At 43.2% G+C, this 22,065-nt stretch overlaps 1 non-coding gene across 1 annotated transcript; it reads left to right on the top strand.

Moving 5' to 3' along the window:
* Positions 1–9,500: 9,500 nt before the first annotated feature.
* LOC113593262 (U1 spliceosomal RNA) lies at positions 9,501–9,667 on the top strand. Its single transcript, XR_003413357.1, has one exon. It is a non-coding gene; the product is annotated as a U1 spliceosomal RNA (small nuclear RNA).
* Positions 9,668–22,065: the final 12,398 nt, after the last annotated feature.

Raw genomic sequence — 22,065 nt, 5'->3', positions numbered from 1 at the left:
GGCATGGCTAGATTAAATCATTTGTCCAACACCTCACAGCTAGCAAGTGGCAGAGCTGGAATTTGGACCTAAGCAATCTAATTCTAGAATACATGCTTTTATCCTCTGTGCTATGCTGCTTTTCTTTGAAAATAGTTATTTCATTCAAGAAATATTTATTGAGTGCCTGTTATGTGCCAGAGACTGTTCTGGGTGCTGAGACTACAGCAGCCATGAGTCAAACACAATTAAACTATGGATAAAACCAAATCCCTGTTCTCGTGAAGTTTATTTTCTCAGGGGCGGGTGGGGGTGGGGTGGGGAGGGGAAGAGAACTTACAGAATGAACGCAATCACTATTGTTTTACTAACGTATTATTTCATTATTGGGTTTATGCTGGGGGCAGTGCCTCTCTTAGTTACAGAGGCTGGGGTCTCACCCAAAAGATACGCCTAGTCACCAGTCTTACCAATCTTCTGGGCTCTGGAATATCTCTCGGTTGGGACACAGGAAATGGTTGGAAGACCCAGGGAGACAGTAAGCTTAGCCACCAAGAGGAGAAAGCTGTCTACACATTAGCTCTTGGGTGGTGGAAGATAAGACCACACCTGCTCCCAATATGTGTTCAAAGGCTTGAGAAAACAGGACATATATATGCACAGTGCTTGGGCACTTGTCCAGTCCAAGAGTGGGCTATAGAGCACTCAAACCAAGCTTGTGAGTAAGTCAGCTATAGGACAATCAGGAGATCAGACCTTTCTGTACTATTTTCTAAAAAACATTTTGTTGAAGCATAGTACACGTATAGAAGAGTGCACAAATCCTAAGTGTATACCTTGATGAATTTCCATCCACGCAACCAGCATCCAAATCAAAGAAATAGAATACCACTAGTACCCCAGGAGTCCCTGTGCCCTTCTAGTCGCTAGCCTCAAAGACAGTTATTATCTTGATTTCCAACACCACTGATTAGTGTCGCCTAATTTGGAACTTTTGATGAGTAGAACCATACAGTATATCCCCTACTGTGTCTGGTTTTCCCTTGCTGAACATTGTGTTGCTGAGATGCACCCATTTGCTGCATGTACTACCCATCTTTGTGCTGTATACTAAGTGTTCCCTCACGTGAAGATACCCTAATTTGTCTATTCTATTGCAAATGGACGTTTAGGTTATTTCTAATATTTGGCTGCTACAGACACCTCTGCTATTAACACCCTAGCATATGGTTTTAGTGAACAGATGTATACAAAAAAATGCACATGGGGTGTGTTCCTGGGAACAGCATTGCTGGGTCATCCCATATATATGTGATTATGATGAGCTTTAGTAGGTACTATCAATTTCCCAAGCCACAGCATTGCTTCATACTGCTTTCAATGATGTCTCCCTTATTTTTAGTCAAATCTTTTGTTGAGGACTCCATCCCATTTCATCTACAAACAAACGTTTTAAAATCTATGTTTAGGCTAGAGGATTGGCGAGGGGACAGCAAAGACAGGAAACCTGAAGACAGGGGAACCTAGGACAGGTGCAGGTGTGTGTGGTCAGCCAGTTCTTCCTCTCTAGATATTCTCCTCCAAGAGCTAAGCTTTAGGGGTCGTGGTTTTGCTTCATAAAATACAATGTTCCTTCGCACAGTTGAATTGAATGGTTTTTCAATGAATGCTAATTAATTGCCTCATTATTGATCGCCCATTAGTGATTAGGTTAAATCATTAAACCGTAAGCTTAGGTGGAAAGAGACCATGCATGTGTTTCAACACTGTAGCCTCAGACACAATAGAGGTGCCTTAAATGTTAGGGTGAATAAACAAATAAATAAATGAACGAGTTTCCTAAAGCTTCACAACTACGCATCATGGCCTGACGTATCATGCTTGGTTCATTCCGCAGATATTAAGCCTCTGACTCAGAATTAAGGATCCAGGCCCTTCTCGCAAGTCTGTCCTAAACACCATGAGACGGTATGTGAGCTCTCTTGGGATTATGCACATAGGATCAGTCAGCTGGCCAACCACACTCCTTCAGGGGGTGCATCCTGGCCCCACCCTCACGGAGATCATGGTCAAAAAGCAGAGGCTCAGAGAGAGAGCCTAGGAAAGAACATGCACACGCAGAATGCTGCCCTCTCTTCACTGTTCATGAGCACGAACAAAGGGCTCATTTACACAGAGTGTCACATTTAATCCGCTCAAAAGGCCTGTGGGACATGTTGTTATTGTTGTCTTCATTTTAGAAAATAAGGCGATTCAGAGAAGTGCGGTGACTTGTCCATGGTCACAACTAGTAAGTGGTAAAGCCCGCCTTTCGCTTAGATCTGTCTAAACCAAGATCCTGAGATGTTGTCAGTTATGTGTGCATACATCATTTAAAAATTAGGGGCGCCTGGGTGGCTCAGTCGGTTAAGTGTCCAACTCTTGATTTGGGCTCAGATCACGATCTCACGTTTCGTGAGACTGAGCCCCAAGCCGGGCTCTGCACCCACAGTGCGGAGCCTGGAGCCTGCTTGGGATTCTCTCTCTCTCTCTCTCTCTCTCTCTCTCTCTCGCTCTCTCTCTCTCTCTCTCTCAGTTCTCTGCCCCTCCACCGCTCATGTTCTCTCTCTCTCAAAATAAATAAATAAATCTTAGAAAAGAATTAAAGTTGCTTTGGCTCTCAAGTGTGGTGGCGTTTTATATGTGATTTCAATTAAGTTAAATACATTCTGTACGGAGCATCTACCATGTACGGAAGACCTATGTGTGACTTAAGCTAATATTAAATGCTATTTACTTTCTCTAAACACTCCTTCGGCTTCCCTGGTTAGGAGAAAGCTGAGCCCTGAGGGAAAATTATTTGGCGATCATAGCAGAGATGACCTGAAGCCTGAAGAAGTGGGTCTTAAGGGTTCAGAAAGGCCTTTCCAGAAGCAGAGACACACAGGAGTTATGAGGGACGGGAGGAAGATGACCAGGTAGAAACAAGGCAGGCGAGAAGGAAGCCGGAAATGATTTCCCATCAGAAATGGCTTTGCTTTGTTTTCACGACAGCCGTTGACTTCCCAAAGGCCAAAGAACGCAGGACATACTTGAGGGTCACTGGCAGGTCCCTGCATCGCTGGACTGCAGAGAACATAAACCCTCCGGTCACAGATGACGTGGCCGGCCACCTCGCCCACACCTCTGCCGTCTGGGTCCCGGGGGATGCTGGCTCCTTGTCAGTGCTGCAGGCTGCTGTGACCCTGGGCTGCGGGGGAGGGGCAGAGCAGCAGGTGACGGGAGGACACTGCAGTACAAGGCAAAGCCGTGGGAAGAGCCGCGTTGTCCTGTAGTCCTTTGACAGGCCAGGGGACTGCAGGAATCCAAGGATGGGGGTGGGGTGAGGAGGTAGAATATCATTGTTGCAGGGCCCTAGCCAGGAAGAAAATGCTTTAAAATTCAGCTTCCTGGCCTGGTTCCCAGCACAGCTAATGCCTGGAACTGACCAGTTGCCTGGAGAGTTTCAATTCTTTATTACATGCAGCTTATGCCTTAGCGTTCAGTTTTCTTTTGCCACTCAGTTTCAGATGGCCCACTGTGGCCTCTGCTCATGATTCAGACTGAAATAGCGGCCTGCTTTGCATGCTCGTTCAAGATACATTTCAGTTCTTGTTTCTTTGAAAAGGTCCTGCCTGGGATGCTGTATGAAATGTTAAGTTCCGGTCTGGTATTCCCCCACGTACCTTCAGGCCTGTAGTGTGACTTTTATGGGATTCCCACTCATACCCAGAATCCCTGCATGTTAATGGGCTTGTCTAATTCAGAAATGGCTGGATGATGTCATGGCCCCATGAGATCATACATTTTCACCTTACATCACCTTCCATGGACTAGCTGGAATCCAAATTACTTAGCCCATCCCATTCTCTATTAGGACATATCTATTACAGACAAAGAGTTATCAAGGCATTATAATCTTCTTCCTACAAAGTAACCAAAGGGACTTGTACAGATTTTTACAATGGTCTGTTCCCCAGACCCACACCTCTGACAGTTGGCTAGTCCTTACTGATACGAACCCACAGCTGTCCTGAGACTGCTTAAGGTTAGACTGTGTTTTCCTGTGTTGGACATGGATAGATAATGGCTTCCCATAACTTCTGCAATGTCCCCAACATACCCCCTGGAAGTCTTTCCCACATATAAGACCACTTAGATCTTATGACAGCCCTGAGAAGCTTAAGTTCAAAGTTATATGTAAGACATTGGGAACTCAAACTTGGAGATTTTTTTTTAAGTTTATTTATTTAAGCAATCACTACACCCAAATATGGGGCTTGAACTCACAACCCAAGATTAAGAGCCACATGCTCCACCTACTGTGCTAGCCAAGTGCCCGTATGGAAATTCTCAAGACCTTAGTGCTTTGCTCAGGGCTACCTTTGTTGACTTTTCTGGCCATTGGAGCTGGTCATCCCTTTCAGAAATGGATGCTTCTCCTCTGACCCCATTTTTTCATCCCTCCACATTCTAAAGAAGAGTCCCTTTCCAGACATCTATATATTCTTTAATATCCCCTTTATTCAGAAAGCCCCTTTCTGGATGTTCTGAACAAACGACCCAGGTGTGGTAAGAACTGGTTACTGATAGGAAAGTCAGGATCCAGAGCGATCAGTCAGAATTAGACAAGGACCCCAATGAAAAATAAACGAACTTGAACAGTTCACAAAAGAGGAAATATACAGGGCTAAAAGACACGTGGGAAAATGTTCAAGTTCACTAATAACAAAAGAAATGCAAATCTTAAAAACCAGGTACGATTTTTTATCTATCGAACTTGCAAAGTTAAAAAAAGAAAAGAAAAAGAAGAATATCCAGAGCCGACAAGTATGCAGTGGAGGGGCCACCGCCATGCTCTGCTAGGGATTGTATACATTGATACTACTTTTAGAGGGACAATCTAGTGATGCGTATCATTCCGTTCCTTTCCAATTATCCCAAGAAAATGATCCAAAATAGATTAACAATTTTATTCACAAAGATCCAGTGTTGTTTATAAGACTGAAAAAGAAGCTGGAAACAACTTAGATGTCAAAAAAGAAGAGACTGGTTGAATACATTTCAGTATCCTCCCACAATAGAACATTAATGCAGCCATCAGATAAGACCTTTAGTCAAGTTTCTAGTAACAAGGGGAAATGCTCTTATTGCGGTGTTAAGTAAAAAGAGAAAAATACCAAATCATATATATGTTATAATCTCAAATACGTTAAAAAAGAAAACCCCAAAACACAGAAGCAAGGAAGGGGATAAAATATACTGACTTATTAACAGTGGTTGTCTTGGGGTATTGGAATCACTGGCAATTTTTCCTTTTCCTTCTTCTTCCCTTTTCCCTCTAATGTTCTATACTGATAATATATTGTCTTTATAATAAAATTTTTATTTGAAAATAATTGGCTACAGAAATCAAGACGTGCAGTCTTGGCATGAGAATAGACCTATTGGTAGAAGAGATTAGAAAGGCCAGAAATAAATTGTTCCATTTATGGTCAATTGATTTTCAATAGGGCATTAAGAAAATTCAAGGGGGAATAATGGTCTATTCAATAAATGGTACTGGGACAACTGGATATCCACATGCAAAAGAGTGAAGCTGGACCCCTTCCTCACATCATGCATAAAAATTAACTAAACTCGATCATGGACCTAATTGTAAAGCTAAAACTATAAAATTCTTGCAAGAAAACACAGAAGTAAATCTTCATGACCTTACGTTAGGCGAAACCTTCTTAAATAAGACACCAAAAGCACAGACAACAAAAGAAAAAGGGACAGATTAGACTTCATCAAAATTAAATATTTTTTGTACTTCAAAGAACATGACCTAGAAAGTGAAAAGACAACACACATAATGTGGGGAAATATTTGCAAATCGTATATCTGATAAGGGAATTGTACCCAAAATATACAAAGAACTCTTACAACTCAACAAAAAGATTAATAATTCAGATGAAAAATGGACAAAGATTCGTGTAAACATTTCTCCAAAGAAGATATACAGATGTCTAATAAGAACTTCTTTATTCATTTCTTATTGCTGCCATAATTAAAATACCACAAACTTAGTGGGTTAAAACAATACCAATTTATCAGAGCACCTGGCTGACTCAGTCAGTGGAGCGTGTGACTGTTGATCATGAAGTTGTGAGTTCAAGCCCCATGTTGGGTACAGAGATTACTTAAAAATAAAATCTTTAAAAAACAAAACAATGTATTGTCTTACAGTTCTGGAGCTCAGAAGTCTCAAATGGGGAGAAATAGAGACTAACTGTTCCTGGGTACAGGATATCTTTTGGGGATGATGAAAATATTTTAAAATTGATTTTGGTGATGGTTGCACAACTCTGAATATACTAAAAAACATTGATTTGTGCATATACTTTAAATATATGGGTTGTATATATGTAAATTATATCTCAATAAGCTGTGAAAAAATAATGAATCCTAGTAGGATCCCAAATCAGTTTAACAATAAATCCAATGCAAACTGGCTTAAAGAGTTAAGGAAATTTATTAGCTCATTTACCTGAAAAGTACAAAGGAAGTAAGGACTTCAAGTGCAGTGTAGTCTGGGGCACCCCTCCCCAGGAGCTAGAGCCCCAAATGTGCATGCTGGTATCCAAGGTGGGGAAGGTGGGATGGATGTTGTAGAAATATCACCCACTAAGGGTAGAGAGAAGAAAACAGAAGAAGGTCAAGTTCAAAGATACATCTTAGTGGGGTGCCTGGGTGACTCAGACGGTTAGGAATCATGATCTCACAGTTCATGAGTTCAAGTCCAGCTTCTGTGCTGACAATCTTGGAGCCTGGAGCCTGGAGCTTGCTTCTGATTCTGTGTCTCCCTCTCTCTCTCTCTCTCTCTCTCTCTGCCCCTCCCGCATTCATGCTTTCTCTCTCTCTCTCTCAAAAACAAACAAAAAAATTTTTTTAAAGTTACATCTTAGAGGCTGTGCGCATCAGGCTGAAGCTAGTGAGGGAGTTGTGTGCTAGACTGAGGCTTGAGAAAAACAGCTAAGGACAGTGATAAATGTTCTAAAATAAGATTGTTGTGATGGCTTCACAGCCCTGTAAATATAATTTAAAAACACTAAATTATACACCTTAAATGGTAAGTGAATCATATTTCAATAAGGTTGGTTTTTTTTTAATGTTTAGAGCAAGAAGATAATTGTTAATTTAGCACTTGGACATAGGATGCCAGATTTACAAGTGACCGAGAGAAAAGGGTGCCTCTCCTATTTAGGGTTCCCTCAAGGAGAATGGAGTTCAGTGTGAAGTCCAAGATGTGGGAAAGATCATAAGCGAGCCTCTGCGTATTTTAAAGGAGTCCAAGACTCCAGAGCCCAGATAAGTTACGTCTTAGGGCCCTGAAAGAACTTGTAGGTGTAGTCATTATTTATCCTATAATCTGTGAGAATTGTGGAGAATTGGGGAAGAGAAGGTTTTTTTAAAATTTCTTAATGTTTATTCATTTTTTGATAGAGACAGAGCGTGAGTGGGGGAGGGGCAGAGAGAGAGGGAGACACAGAATCTGAAGCAGGCTCCAGGCTCTGAACTGACAGCCCAGAGCCCAACACGGGGCTCGAACTCACAGACTGTGAGATCATGACCTGAGCCCAAGTCGGACACCCAACCGACTGAGCCACCCAGGTGACCCGAAGAGAAGTTTTGAAGATAGGCACACATACAGATTTATCATAAGTGACATGGGGAAGGTGAGAATGGAAGTTCTCCCAGAACCTTTAATAAAATGAAACCTGTTTCAAAGAATGCAAGCTCTTTATGGCCGGGACTTCATCTGCTTGTGCATAACTGTATCTTTAGCTCCTAGAACATTGCTTAACCCATTATAGGCACCCAAATATTTGCTTAAGATTGAGTGTTGACTTCTTCAGGATAGGCAGTGGGGGAGAACCTGGGTACACAGTGAAAAGCATGGAAGCTAGGCTATACAAAAAATGAATCTTGGACAAAAGAAACCTTAGTGAGAGTTTTGTTGTTGTTGTTATAAAATGGTTTTGGATTTGGCCAAATGCTTTTTCTGTATCTATCGAAATAATCATATGGTTTTTCTCCTTTATTCTGTTAATATGATAAATTACATTAATTGATTTTCCAATGTTAAACCATCTTTCATTCCTAGGATAAACCCACTTGGGAAGGCCATGTTATTCTTTTTATGTACTGCTGAATTCAGTTTGCTAGTATTTTGTTAACAATGAAGCCATCTGGGCCTAAGGGAAGATTTTTCATTACCAATCCAATTTATTTAATTGATATAGGACTCTTTAGGTATTTCATTTCTTCTTGAGTCAGTTGTGATCATTAGTGTCCTTCTAGGAATGTATCCATTTCATCAAGTTTTTAAATTTTTATTGGTGTAAAATTTTTCATAATGTTCCATTGTTGTCTTTTTAATATCTGTAGGGTCTGTAGTGAAATCCTCCCTTGTATTTGCACCAAAAACTAAATCTTGACCCAAGGTAAATAATAAACTATAGTAATATGGAAAAAACAAACAGACAAACCCTAAATCTTGGGACCAGAGTCAGATGTGAAAGTCTAGGCAAATTGCAGTTGGTTACTATGTCTTTTACATCTCCTATGCTTATTTTCCTTCTATTGCCAACCTTGGAGGATCCACTTTAGATTTAATGAAAGCTGCTAGGAAGAAAGGTAGCCTCCAGAAACAGCAAGTAGCAAGCTCATTGTTGATCTTGGGTGAGATTCTTAGGTAGGTTTGTGATACCAAAAAAAAAAAAAAAAAAAAAAAAAATTGGTGATCACTGAGAGTCATATATTCACTAAGAAGAATTTGGCTGTAATTCCTAATGGCTATCTATCTACCTCCCTTGACAGCTGGGATTGTTTAAACTAGTATGTACTGTGGCCCTATTTTGGACGATGTGTACTAGCTGCAGACAAAACAGAGGGTGAGAAAAACTCCCTGCCTTTACCATATAGTGAGGGTGATAGTCACTAAACCAGTAAGTGCATGAATATAACTACAAACTGTGGGAAGCGCTATGAAGGAATTGTGCCAGATTTTTAATTTAGATTGGGTGGTGGAAGGGGGGAGGAAGCCGTCCAAGGAGGCCTCCAAGAGGAACTCCCATTGAAAGAGGAGTAAGAGTTAGCCTAGGAAACAATGACAGGAAGAGTATTCGAGGTGAGCAGCATGGGCTTGAGTTAGGAAAGTGTTTGCTGAGTTTGAGGAACTGAGAGCAGGCAAGTGTTGCTGGAAAGTAGTGGGAAAATGAGACACACTGGAGCCAGGGAGGTGGGAGGGTCAAAAACTATGAAAGCTTTAAAGGGCGATTACATGGTTGCCTTTTATCCTAAGGGCACTAGAAAGCCACTGGTAGAGTTTGGGCAGGAATGTAGCATGATCCAGTTTTGTTTTACTTATTACAGAAAAACGTAAACACATATGACAACAGATACAATAGTATTAGGACCTACTACGTGCCCATGACCAGCTTCAAAAATTATCTTAGATACTTACCTGGCAGGGGAGATACCATGATCATCACGAAGGTGGTTTTCCCAGGGCAAGCCTTATCCATTGCACTCCGGGTGTGCTGACCTCTGCGATTTCCCCAAATGTGGGAAACTCTACCGCATAATTTGTGGTAGTGGGGGACTGTGTTCGCACTTTCCCCTAGGAAAAAAAAAAATTACCTTAGAGCCGATCCTCAGGATTCCAGAATAAGAAATAGAAATTCCTGGGGTGCCTGGATGTCTCAGTCAGTTAAGCATCCAACTCTTGGTTTTGGGTTAGGTCATGGTCTCTCGATTTCCAGTGTTCGAGCCCCATATTGGGCTCTGTGCTGACAGTGCTGCGTAGCCCGCTTGGGATTCTCTCTCTCCCTCTCTCTCTGCCCCTCCCCCACTCGTGCTGTCTCTGTGTCTCTCAAATTAAATAAGTAAACATTAAAAAATAAAAAAAATAAAAAAGGAATAGGGCACCTGGGTGGCTCAGTCGGTTAAGCGTCTGACTTCGGCTCAGGTCATGATCTCACGGTCCGTGAGTTCGAGCCCTGTGTCGGGCTCTGTGCTGACAGCTCAGAGCCTGGAGCCTGTTTCAGATTCTGTGTCTCCCTCTCTCTCTGCCCCTCCCCTGTTCATGCTCTCTCTCTGTCTCAAAAATAAATAAACGTTAAAAAAAAATTTATAAAAAAAAAAAGGAATAGAAATTCCTAGAAATTCTTGATATTATAAGCAATTCTGTGTTTTGTTTTAATGTTTATTCATTTTTGAGAGACAGAGCGTGAGTGGGGGAGGGGCAGAGAGAGAGGGAGACACAGAATCCAAAGCAGGCTCCAGGCTCTGGGCTGTCAGCACAGAGCCTGGCATGGGGCTCGAACCCACAAACTGTGAGATCATGACCTGAGCCAAAGTTGGGCGCTTAACCAACTGAGCCACCCAGCACCCCAGCAATTCTGTATTTTTAAAAACACTTTATTTGCATGCTTTATATTCTTTAAAAATTTTTTTAAAATTTTATTCATTTGAAAGAGAGAGACAGACAGAGCTCAAGTGGCGGAGGGGCAGAGAGAGAGGGAGACGTAGAATCTGAAGCAGGCTCCAGGCTCTGAGCTGTCAGAACAGAGCCCAACGTGGGGTTTGACCCATGAACCACAAGGTCATGACCTGAGCGGAAATTGGACACTCAAGTGACTGAGCCACGCAGGAGCCCTTTGCATGTTTTAAGTAATAGTGAATGATTGGGGCACCTGGCTGACTCAGTCAGTAGAGCATGTGATTCTTGATCTCAGGGTTGTGAGTTTGAGCTCCATGTGGGGTGTAGACATTACTTAAAAAAACAAAAAAATCTTAAGTAACAATAATAATAAGTGATCATGATAATAAACAGTGCACCAGTTTTCTGTGATAGGTGTCTACTAAAAGTTTCAGAGGCTTGCTATAAAAAAAAAACAATGTACCGGGTGCCTGGGTGTCTCAGTCAGTTAAGCATCCGACTTCAGCTCAGGTAACGATCTCAGGTTCGTGAGTTCAAGCCCCACATCAGCCTCTCTGCTGTCAGTGCAGAGCCCACTTTGGATCCTCCCTCCCCCTCTCTCTCTGCCCCTCCCCTGCTTGCACTCACTCAAAAATAAATATTTAAAAAAATTAATTAATTAAAATAAATTAAAATTTAAAAAAGCAATGTAGGGGTACGTGGATGTCTCAGTCAGCTGAGCGTCCGATTCTTGATTTCCATTCAGGTCATGATCCCAGGCTTAGGATCCCAGGATTGGGCCACATGGAGCTCCGAGCAGAGCCTGGAGCCTGCTTAGGATTCTCTCTCTCCCCCACTTGAGTGCTGTCTTTCTCTCTCTCTCTCAAATAAACTTAAAAAAAAAAAAAGCAATGTAATAAATGCACATTTATCATTATTGTAAACCAACAAATTGTGACAAGATTATATATTTCGGGGCGCCTGGCTGGCTCAGTCAGTACAGCATGTGCTTCTTGATCTTAGAGTTGTGAGTTCAAGCCCCACATTGGTTGTGGAGCCTTAAATAAATAAATAAATAAATAGAATTTAAAAGTCTTTTTAAAAAATATTATATATTTCTTTTTTTAATTTTTTTTTTAACGTTTATTTATTTTTGAGACAGAGAGAGACAGAGCATGAACTGGGGAGGGGCAGAGAGAAAGGGAGACACAGAATCGGAAGCAGGCTCCAGGCCCTGAGCCATCAGCCCAGAGCCCGACGCGGGGCTCGAACTCACGGACCGCGAGATCGTGACCTGAGCTGAAGTCGTACGCTTAACCGACTGAGCCACCCAGGCGCCCCAAAAATATTATATATTTCAATAACATGGAAACATGATCTGTACTTGATATAGTCATTTGTTGATAGAAAGTCCTAAGAGACAATCTAAAAAGTTAACACAAAAGAAATGCCAAATAAAAACTATGTAAAAAATTGAAGGAGGATGCTACAAATATTTAGTATTTAAAAGGTAGCATTCTTGGGGCACGTGGGTGGCTCAGTCAGTTAAGTGTCTGAACTTCGGTTCAGGTCATGATTTCACGTCTGTGGGTTTGAGCCCATGTGCGGCTCTGTGCTGACAGCTTAGAGCCTGGAGCCTGCTTTGGATTCTGTGTCTCCCTCTCTCTGCTTCTCCGCAGCTTGTGCTCTCTCTCTCTCAATAATAAATAAATAAAAACTTTTTTAAAATTATTAAAAAATAAATAAGATAGCATTCTTAAAATGAAAATTTTAAACACACAAAGCATTAATTGCCCTAATAGTCGCAATTTTTGTTTAATGACAGATATTCCAGGTAGAAAAGAAATTGCTTGTGTTTGCATTGGTATCAGTTGAATTGCTAAAAACTCACCCAAAAGCATTTGTAAGTTAGGCATTAGGGTTCATGTTGCTTCATACAAGCTCATTTCCATTTATAACAATTTGGTTTTAGTGTTGAAATTGGTATTACTTTTGCAAATTCTGGTTTTAGATCAGTTTCTGATTTCGTGTCAGTGTATTTATTCTGCAACATTCACATCTCCTCTCTTTGCATTTCTTCTGTGCAAGTATTTACAAATGACCATAACCCACAGCGAATATTCAAACGTTTTAAAAAGCACCAATGAGCAAAAAAAAAAAAAGCACCAATGAACGTTATTGAGTAGTATTCAAATAACGCAACGTTCAGATTTCCTGGCACCACACAGAATCCCAGATTGAAGTTGCCAGTTGAAGGACTTAACTTTGACTACAAACCTTGTTACTTCTTGAATCACCACTCACTGGATTTCTGTCAAGCAAGTTGTGCCTCTAAGCTTATTTATATTTATTTTATTTACAAGAATACTTGGCCTGAGCAGCAGACAGAGCCACGAACACCCACTTCTCACATGGCGGTGAAGATAAGTGGGCACGGACAGGTTCTTGCTGTGTTTTGGAATCGGTAGAGGCCATCAAGACAGTACAGCCCATTTTAACAGTTTCTATGCAGAACATCATCTTTTTGTTGACACTGGCGGTCTGAGTGGAACACATGGGGGTTATGAGAAATTAAGAAGGAAATAAGATGGAATTGTTAGGCTGGGTGAGGACTCTCAGAAAGGAGATAGGGCGACAGGGCAAAACAGTCTTGTCTCTGTATAGGAGAAGCGGATAGGGAAAGCGAAAGCGGCTGGGGTGCTGAGGATGAGCCGTGATGGACCTCGAAACATCTTCTGGTAGGATTTCATCAGCACTTGGTTGGGTAACTTTCTCTCGTCACTGGGAAACCTGTGGGACTTTCTCCTCCAAGATCAATGTGGCCCATGCACTTGCTGCTTTCACTTGTTCCTGGTGGTTGTGGCTGTGTGCAATCTGCATTGGCTGCTTCAGGGCTCTCTAAGTTAATCTAGTGGGAAGGTCTCACATTTATCAGTTGGCTCAATTCGATTTCACTCTTGGGTCACTGTTTTCTATGCTATAAATAGGCCAGAAGTGAAGTCCCTTCTTTGGTAGAGTCCCTTACTTGCCACTGTACCCTGACTTTTCCCATAGTTCAAGGCTGAGCTCTTTTTTTTTTTTTTAATGTTTATTTATTTTTGACAGAGAAAGAGAGAACAAGTTGGGGAGGGGCAAGGGCAGAGAGAGAGGGAGACACAATCCCAAGCAGGCTCCAGGCTCTGAGCTGTCATCACAGATCCCGACGCCAGGCTCAAACCTACGAACTGTGAGATCATGACCTGAGCTGAAGTTGGACGCTTAACCTACTGAGCCACCCAGGTGTCCTAAGGCTGAGCTCTTCTTACTCCCTTGATCACTGGATGCGTCAAATCTCTTTTTTGTTCAAGTTACTGGTTTTATGTATCCATGCAATGAATTACTATGTAGCCTGTATAAAAATGATGCATTAAGAAAAGGGGCGGGGGGGGGGGGGGTGTGCCTGGGTGGCTCAGTCGGTGAAACACCTGATTTTGGCTCAGGCCATGATCTCGCAGTTCATGAGTTCGAGCCCCGCGTCGGGCTCTGTGCTGACAGCTCAGAGCCGAGCCTGGAGCCTGCTTCGGACTCTATGTCTCCCTCTCTCTCTGCCCCTCCCCCACTTGTGCTCTGTCTCTCAAAAATAAATAAATGTAAAAGTAAAAATAAAAAATCAAAGACTTTGAAGTTTAGAGGGGGAGAGAGACCAGAACACAAAGCAATTAAAGTGCAGTATGATAAATGCCTCAGAGGTATGCCTGGGGATGCGTGGAGAGCAACAGGTTAAATGTAAGTGGTAGAAGGAGAGAAGAGGCAGGCAGGAAAAGCCTCTAGAGGTCAGGTTCAACAGCAGTCTTTCATTTTCCCTAGGTTGAAATGATCTACCACCTAGATTCAACAGCTGTTAACATTTTGCCATATTCACTTAGCAAGCAAAAACAACCAGATACGCAAATGCTAAACCCTCTGAAACTTCACCCCTAAATGTTTAAGCACCCAACTCCTAAACATGACATTCTGCATAACCGTAATGCCATTTTCTAGCATAAAAATTAACATTCACTCCTTTTGATTACCTAACAGCTAATCCATATAAAAAAAAATCATCCCAGGCGTGCCTGGATGGCTCAGTCGGTTGAGCGTCTGACTCCGGATTTCGGCTCAGGTTGTGATCTCACGGTTCGTGAGATCGGGCCCCATGTCGGGCTGCGTGCTGACGGCGTGGAGCCTGCTCGCGATTCTCTCTCTCCCGCTGTCTGCGCCTTCCCCGCGCGCGTGCACACGCTTTCCCTCTCTCTCAAAATAGATAAATAAACTTTAAAAAAAAAAAAAAGACGAAAGTGAAAAAATCATCCCGATTTCGCCGAGACATCTTTCAAGGGTTGTTTTCTCTTCCAACCCAGGGTCCAGGCCAGATTCACACACTGCACATGGCGGCAGCGGTTTGTGCTAGGAGAACTTGGTGAAGCTGGAATTCTGTTTGCCAGAAGCTCCTCCCCTGGACGGTTTCAGGTTAGAGTAGGTCAAAAGAGGAATGTGCATGAGATTTGCAAGGCAGAAATGAAGCAGTAAGTATTATTTCTGAAGGTCATTGTGGTTAGCTGTGGTGACAGTTGCAAACACAAGTGTTAGTGAGCTCAAGCTTGTCCTGTTTTGCTCTGATTAGTGTGCAGAAAGTCTTCCCAGCCGCTGACCCCGTTAGCCAACAGTGGCCCAGGCCCACCTCCACGTATTTGCTGGTGGGTCTGCAAAGGTGGTGGCTGCATGAGCTTTCTCATCACGGTCCCATGTCAGGGAGATGTGCCTGACGTCCCATAAGGGTGACTCCTGATTCCCTGACTTCTCTGCTTGTCCTTCACTTCCCCTGCTCCTTCTGCAATGGTGTTTCTGATAGAAACTCCTCTCACAATTCATAGTATCTCTGCCTCCCTGACTTCTATGCTTATTGGTACGGGCTGTGGTCTCAGGGAAACAGAATCTTCAAGATGGGAGTCTGGCATTGGTTCTCTGATCTGATTTTTTTTTTTTTTTTAAGTTTATTTATTTTGAGAGAGACAGTGCAAGCAGGGGAGGGGCAGAGGGAGAGAGAGGGAGAGGGAGAGAGAGAATCCCAAGCAGGCTCCAAATTGCCAGCACGGAGTCAGACACAGGGCTCGAGCCCACGAAACTGTGAGATCATGGCCTGAGTCAGACGCTCGACCAACTGACCCACGCAGACACCCTGATCTGATTAAATTTAAATGTATTAACGACGATCGCCAGTGATAAAGGGGACATTGGTATTCCATGGCATTTGGTGGCAAAACAGTCACTTAAATTCTTATCTGTAGTCATCTATGATAAATACTTACAGAAGCCAAGCCTTTGTGTAACCAAATATTTGCTGCCATAGAACATTTCAGTTGAAATAGTAGCATAACGAGCCTTGTTGGTTGCTTCTAAGTATGCTGGAGAGTTTGGAGAAAGAAAATGATGAGCTTAGGGCTTTAAATTCCCAGCTTAAGATCTGGGAAAAGGACCAAAAAAAAAAAAAAAAAAAATTCTTTGACTACCCTAAAAGAAACTCTTATCTCTTGTAGCCTTAGGGTAAAGATTTCTCGTAACCAAACTCTAAATTTCTACTTTCAGAGAACTGACCTCCAATAAATATTGAATAACCTAGTAGGGTCTCATGTTAAAAATAAGACATTTACTTGGAAGGAATAAGAACCTGAATCTTAGGGGACATATGGACAGACTCTGATGAAGCTGGAGACCTTAAACTCCACATTCTGCTCAGCTTCCTTCAGCAGTGAAAGTATAGTTAATCCTCCCTTATCTGAAAAAGCTGTAATGGCTTCCCCAAGGTAGTTGCCTTCCAGGGGACTGCTGATCCTCCTGGAACGTAACCCTACCACCTCTTTTAGATATGTAACCAGATTCAAGTGACAGCAGGCCGTAGTGTGGCCCAGGAGAAAACACCACACACATCACAAGAATATTGAGAGCTTGTCAGTTTCTTTGGTGTTTCACTTTTTGTTTTGACATAACTTCAGCCTTACTGAAAAGTTACACAAGTAGTACAACAATTCTCTTTACCTTAAAAAAGAAACCCTTTAGGGCGCCTGGGTGGCTCAGTCCATTAAGCATCCGACCTCAGCTCAGGTCACGATCCCACGGTTCGTAGGTTTGAGCCCCGCGTTGGCCTCTGTGCCGACAGCTCAGAGCTCGGACCCTGCTTCGGATTCTGTGTCTCCCTCTCTCTCTCTGCCCCTCCCCTGCTCGCGCTCTCTCTCTCTCTCTCTCAAAAATAAATAAACGTTTAAAATCTTAAAATTAAAAATAAGATTTTTAAAAATGTTTATTTACTTATTTTGAGGGGGGATGGGGCAGAGGGAGAGAGAGAGAGGGAGAGAGAGAGAATACTAAGCAGGCTCCCAGCACGGAGCCCAACTAGGGCCTTGATCTCACAACTGTGAGATCACAGCTTGAGCCAAAATCAAGAGTCGGGTGCTTAACTGACTGAGCCAACCAGGCACTGCCCCACCTTTTTTTAAAGTAGGCTTCACGCCCAGTGCAAAGCCCACCCTGGGGCTTAAACTCACGACCCTGATATCAAGACCTGAGCTGAGATCAGGTGAGATCAATACCTGAGTTGAGATCAAGAGGCAGATGCTAAACTGACTGGAGCCACCCAGGCACCACATATGATTCTCTTTACCTTGAATCAAGACCCCTCAAATACCAATTTATATTGACAGAAGCCCAGGGAATATGTATGAGAATAGATCCTAACGGTGTTGGATCAGGATGAAAGGAATATAGTTTTGGATTGGGCTGAACGTATTAATATGGGTGCACTAAGCAGAAATTCTAAATTTAATGTATTTGTTCAGGTTGGCTGGGAATGACTCTAATCATTTGCTTTTTTAAAATTTTAATATTTATTTATTTTCGAGAGAGAGAGAGAGACAGAGCATGAGCAGGGGAGGGGCAGGCAGAGAGAGAGGACACAGAATCGGAAGCACAGAATCAGAACATCCAATATGGAAGAGAAAGGCATCCAGAATGTGAGAATGGATTTATGTGAAGCCAGCTTCACATACTCCTCGGTAAGATCCCGAGGACACTCCCTTCAGCAGAGAAATTGCATCAGTGAGAAGAACACCAGCGTCACTGAAGGGCTCTGTGGTGGCTCTTCTCTAAAAGGAAAGCATAATCGTGGGAAATGCAGTCATCAAAATGGGCTCTCTGAATTGATCCAACGGGGACGATGGGATACCAGGGTGTTGGGAGTCAAGTGCAGGCATTTAGTAACTAAGACAAAGTCAGCGTGGCGGCTGTAAAGGACAACAGGGTCAAAGCAGGCATGGGAGTGATTTGGCCTGCAGAGCGTCCGCACTGGCTGGGGGCTCCCAGCGTCCCTCGGGCAGAAATGCCTGGGCAGCCTACTGAAAGTCTTTCCTTGGTTTGAATAAGCGCAGAACCTGTACTCGCGGTGAACAGAAGTCTGACTTCTGACAATAGATTGAGAGTCCTTCCACAATTCTTAGATTCGGCCCAGTTCATAAACCCCAACCCCCTGCTCTACTGCCGAAAAGTCACTGTTAATGTTCCTCCTGCCCCTTCCCGTACTGCCATTTACCAGGTGACGTTCGGAAGGAAAAACCACCAGATGTGGGGGAGATTACTGAACCGTGGCTCTGAACTGATGCTAATCCCTGGAGACTCAAAATGCCACTGTGATCTGTCCGAGTAGCGGCTTATGGAAGTTAAATGATCTTCGAAAGTTACGGCTTGGCTCCCTCTCTCAGCAAGCCCAGTGGTTCCCAGAACCATCCGATTGTTATTTCCTCAGCTCCAGAAGGTATAGGTGGGTATGAATTGCAGCTCAGATATACTCAGGAGGTATCTGACTGTATACCCTGAACAACTGGTAGACTCCCCACATTGGTCCTCTGACCAACGGAGTAAAGACGATGATGATAGAAAAGGCCAAGTACAAGTCACTAGAACCGTGTCCACATACTAAAATAGTAAACTAAAGCCAGTGTCACATTTCTGGAAGGATTGAGAAGCGTAGTGGCACCAATGAGTTCTTGAAAGATTCAAGGGTGGGGCGCCTGGGTGGCTCAGTTGGTTAAGCATCCGACTTGGGCTCAGGTCATGACCTCGCAGTTGGTGGGTTCGAGCCCCGTGTCGGGCTCTGTGCTGACAGCTCAGAGCCGGGAGCCTGCTTCGGATTCTGTGTCGCCCCTCTTTCTCTGCCCCTCCGCCACTCATTCTCTCTCTCCCTCTCTCTGCCCCTCCCCTGCTTGTGCTCTCTCTCTCTCTCTCAAATAAATAAACAGCTTTTTAAAATTGTTTTAAAAGAAATTAAAATTAATAAAAAATGTTCAATGCTTTAGTTACTAATTGCTTTTAAGATACCAATAATAGACTTTTGCATGTGAACATAACCTTTTTATGAAGAGTAACTATTTTCCAAAAGGATAAGACGAGTGGGGGAAAGCACGGCTCTGTTTTCTATTTTCATAAATCCCTTTAACGTCTGGCTCATAGAAGACAGCTAGATTCTCATAACTGATTCTGCATAGTCTATTGCAATATCCCGTATCACGGAGCCTCTGGATGACTCCATAGTTCATTCTTGATGAAACAAGAGTGAAAGAGATAGTTTGGCATTATTTAGAAAATAGTTTTCATCTCACAGACCCTCTGAAAGGGTCTGAGGGGACTCTACGATTCCCAGACCACACCCTGAGAACCCCTGTTATATATAGCATTGTGCCACAAGGTTTTTGCTCTATTTTGCATTTTCTTTCACCACTAATGAATTTTTGTAGCTATTTTTCATTAACTACAAAGTAATTAATGCTCATCAGCTTTGCAGATGTTATAAGGTTGGAAGGGGAGGGGATTATTGTAAAAGGTGACAAGAATACAAGCTGACATGATTTCAGCAGACCAGGATCAAACAAAATTAAAGGTGGAATGACCTGTCTTAACATTTTGCTTTGTTTTTAATTGGTTGCACGAGTACTGGCAGCATAGGCTGGGAAGAACCGGCCTGACAGCAGCTCGTATGAAAAAGATCTGGCAGCTCGTGTCAACCACAAGCTAAATATGAACCAACAGTTTAAACATAACATTAAGAAGCATCCGTAGGAGCACCTGGCTGGCTTAGTCGGTGGAGCATGCGACTCTTGACTTCAGGGTCATGAGTTCGAGCCCCACGTTGCGTGGAGCAATTACTTAAAATAAATTAATTAATTAAAAAAAAAAAAGAAGCATCAATAGAAGTGTAACCACTGAGCTGGGGCAGACAGGTAGTGTTATTGACTTGGAGGAGAGGTGGGGGAGTCCCCACCTGGATTCTCAGAAAGCACAAAGGGGAGGGGATAGGACGCGTGCAGCATTTGTGCTCTGCTAACAATGTGGGGTTTTTTTCTTAACGTTTACTTATTTTGAGGGAACGAGAGCACACGTGAGTGGGGGAGGGGCAGAGAGAGAGGGAGAGAGAGAGAGAATCCCAAGCAGGCTCTGCACAGTCTGGAGTCTGTGGGAGGTTCAAATCCCAGCTCTGCCACTTGCTAAATGCGCTGCCTCTGTTAAACTCTCTGAACCTCGGTTTCCCCATTTATAGAATCAAAATGATAATATCGTGTATATTAGGAAGACTGAATGAGAAAATCCATGTAAAGTGCTTATCTTAGTATCTGGCACATGGTAATTGTTCATTAAACATTATTGCATAAAGTATATTTTATATCAGATATTTTTAAAGGGAAACAGAATCTGGAGACATGCCTTTCTGCCTACACACAGGCTGCTGACTTGCTTTGACCGGAGGAGTGGTGTTCGTGCCCACGGGCCACAGGCGGCCCCGTTTCAGAAGAGGAGCTCTGTTCTACATTTGCAGCACCAGAAGTCCCCTCCAGCGGCTTTCCTAGAAGGAAGATGGATTAACGTTTGCTTTGAAATGACAGTTGTTTCACAAACTTTTGCTTTAATTATGAATTTATATTTCTGAGCATATTTACTGAGCTAAGACAACTCACGTAATTCTTTTTTCCTTAATTTTTTTAATGTTTATTTTTGAAGGAGAGAGAGAGAACAGATACAGAGCGCGAGCAGGGAGGGGCAGAGAGAGGGGGAGACACAGAATCCGAAGCAGGCTCCAGGCTCCAAGCTGTCAGCACAGAGCCCGACGCGGGGCTCGAACTCACAAACCATGAGATCGTGACCTGAGCCGAGGTCGGATTGCTTAACCGACTGAGCCACCCAGATGCCCCAACAACTCACGTAATTCTTACTGAATTATGCTTGAAAGCCCCTTTATTGGATGAAATGATAAAATCTAATTGTTTTATTCCAAGACTGTCCTTCAAATAGTCTTTTCTTTCGCCACTGACTTATGAGTCCTTCTTTTTTTTTAAATTTTTTTTTTTCACATTTATTTATTTTTGAGACAGAGAGAGACAGAGCATGAACGGGGAGGGGCAGAGAGAGAGGGAGACACAGAATCGGAAGCAGGCTCCAGGCTCTGAGCCATCAGCCCAGAGCCCGACGCGGGGCTCGAGCTCAGGACCGCGAGATCGTGACCTGAGCCGAAGTGGGACGCTCAACCGACTGAGCCACCCAGGCACCCCATGAGTCCTTCTTTAGCACGTATTAAATTCTAGTTCGGGCAGTGAACAAGTACTTGTAAGCCTTGACTATGGGCCATACTATGGTAGGCATGGGGAAAAATGACACATGGTGAGTAAAAACATAGTCCCTCTCCTGACGCCTGGAGCTTTATACAAACGCTGACGTACATTTCCAGGTTATCTATTTGGTTCCACTGGTATCTCTATGACTTCTCGTCCCAGGGCCACGGTCGTTATCATCGTACTAGCCATTTATTGAACAGCTCGTAAGGGCCAGGCACTGTGCTGGGCGCTTTACACACAATATTTCATCGAACATTCATAACAGTTCTATAAATGGTATTCTTTCCCCCACTCTACTGAACTCAGAAACTGAGGATCTTTCCCAAGGCGACTATACTAGTCCACTCCAGCCGCCATAAATAACCAAATACCACAGACTGTGTGGCGTAAACAATCAAAATTCTTTTCTCACAGTTCTGGAGCCTGGAAAATCCAAGATCAGGGTTCCGAGGTCCCAGAAGGGTTTGGTTTCTGGTGAGAGGTCTATCCTCGGCTTGCAGATGACTGATCGCTCTCCCTGACTGTGTTCTCACATGGCCTTTCCTCTCCGGTCTTGTGGCAAGTGGGGAGAACCCATCTCCAAATACAGTCGCACCGAAGGTGAAGGCTTCGGCGTGTAAATTTTGGGGGGGGGGGACCCAATTCAGTCTGTAAGAGCGACATGTCCAGGAAGTAGTGGCCCCACATTCAAACTTCCTCCAGGCCTGAATTCTTATTCAACGCCGTTTCTGTCTAATAGGGGGAAATCCCATCTAATTACACTTACTTTCTTGAAAACCAGAGAAAACCCAAAACAAAACGAAACAAATCGAAGCATCCTTATCCATGAATTCTTTCAGATGAATTTCACAAATCACCTCGACACGTTCCGTGTTGGAAAGAACCGATGTCTATATACCAACACATCGCTGCATCCGGGAACAGACTGAG

Source organism: Acinonyx jubatus, chromosome D1, assembly GCF_027475565.1.
Source record: "Acinonyx jubatus isolate Ajub_Pintada_27869175 chromosome D1, VMU_Ajub_asm_v1.0, whole genome shotgun sequence".
Classification (NCBI taxonomy): domain Eukaryota; kingdom Metazoa; phylum Chordata; class Mammalia; order Carnivora; family Felidae; genus Acinonyx; species Acinonyx jubatus.
Note: the sequence above shows the minus strand (reverse complement) of the source record. Positions and strands in the feature narration are given on the sequence as shown.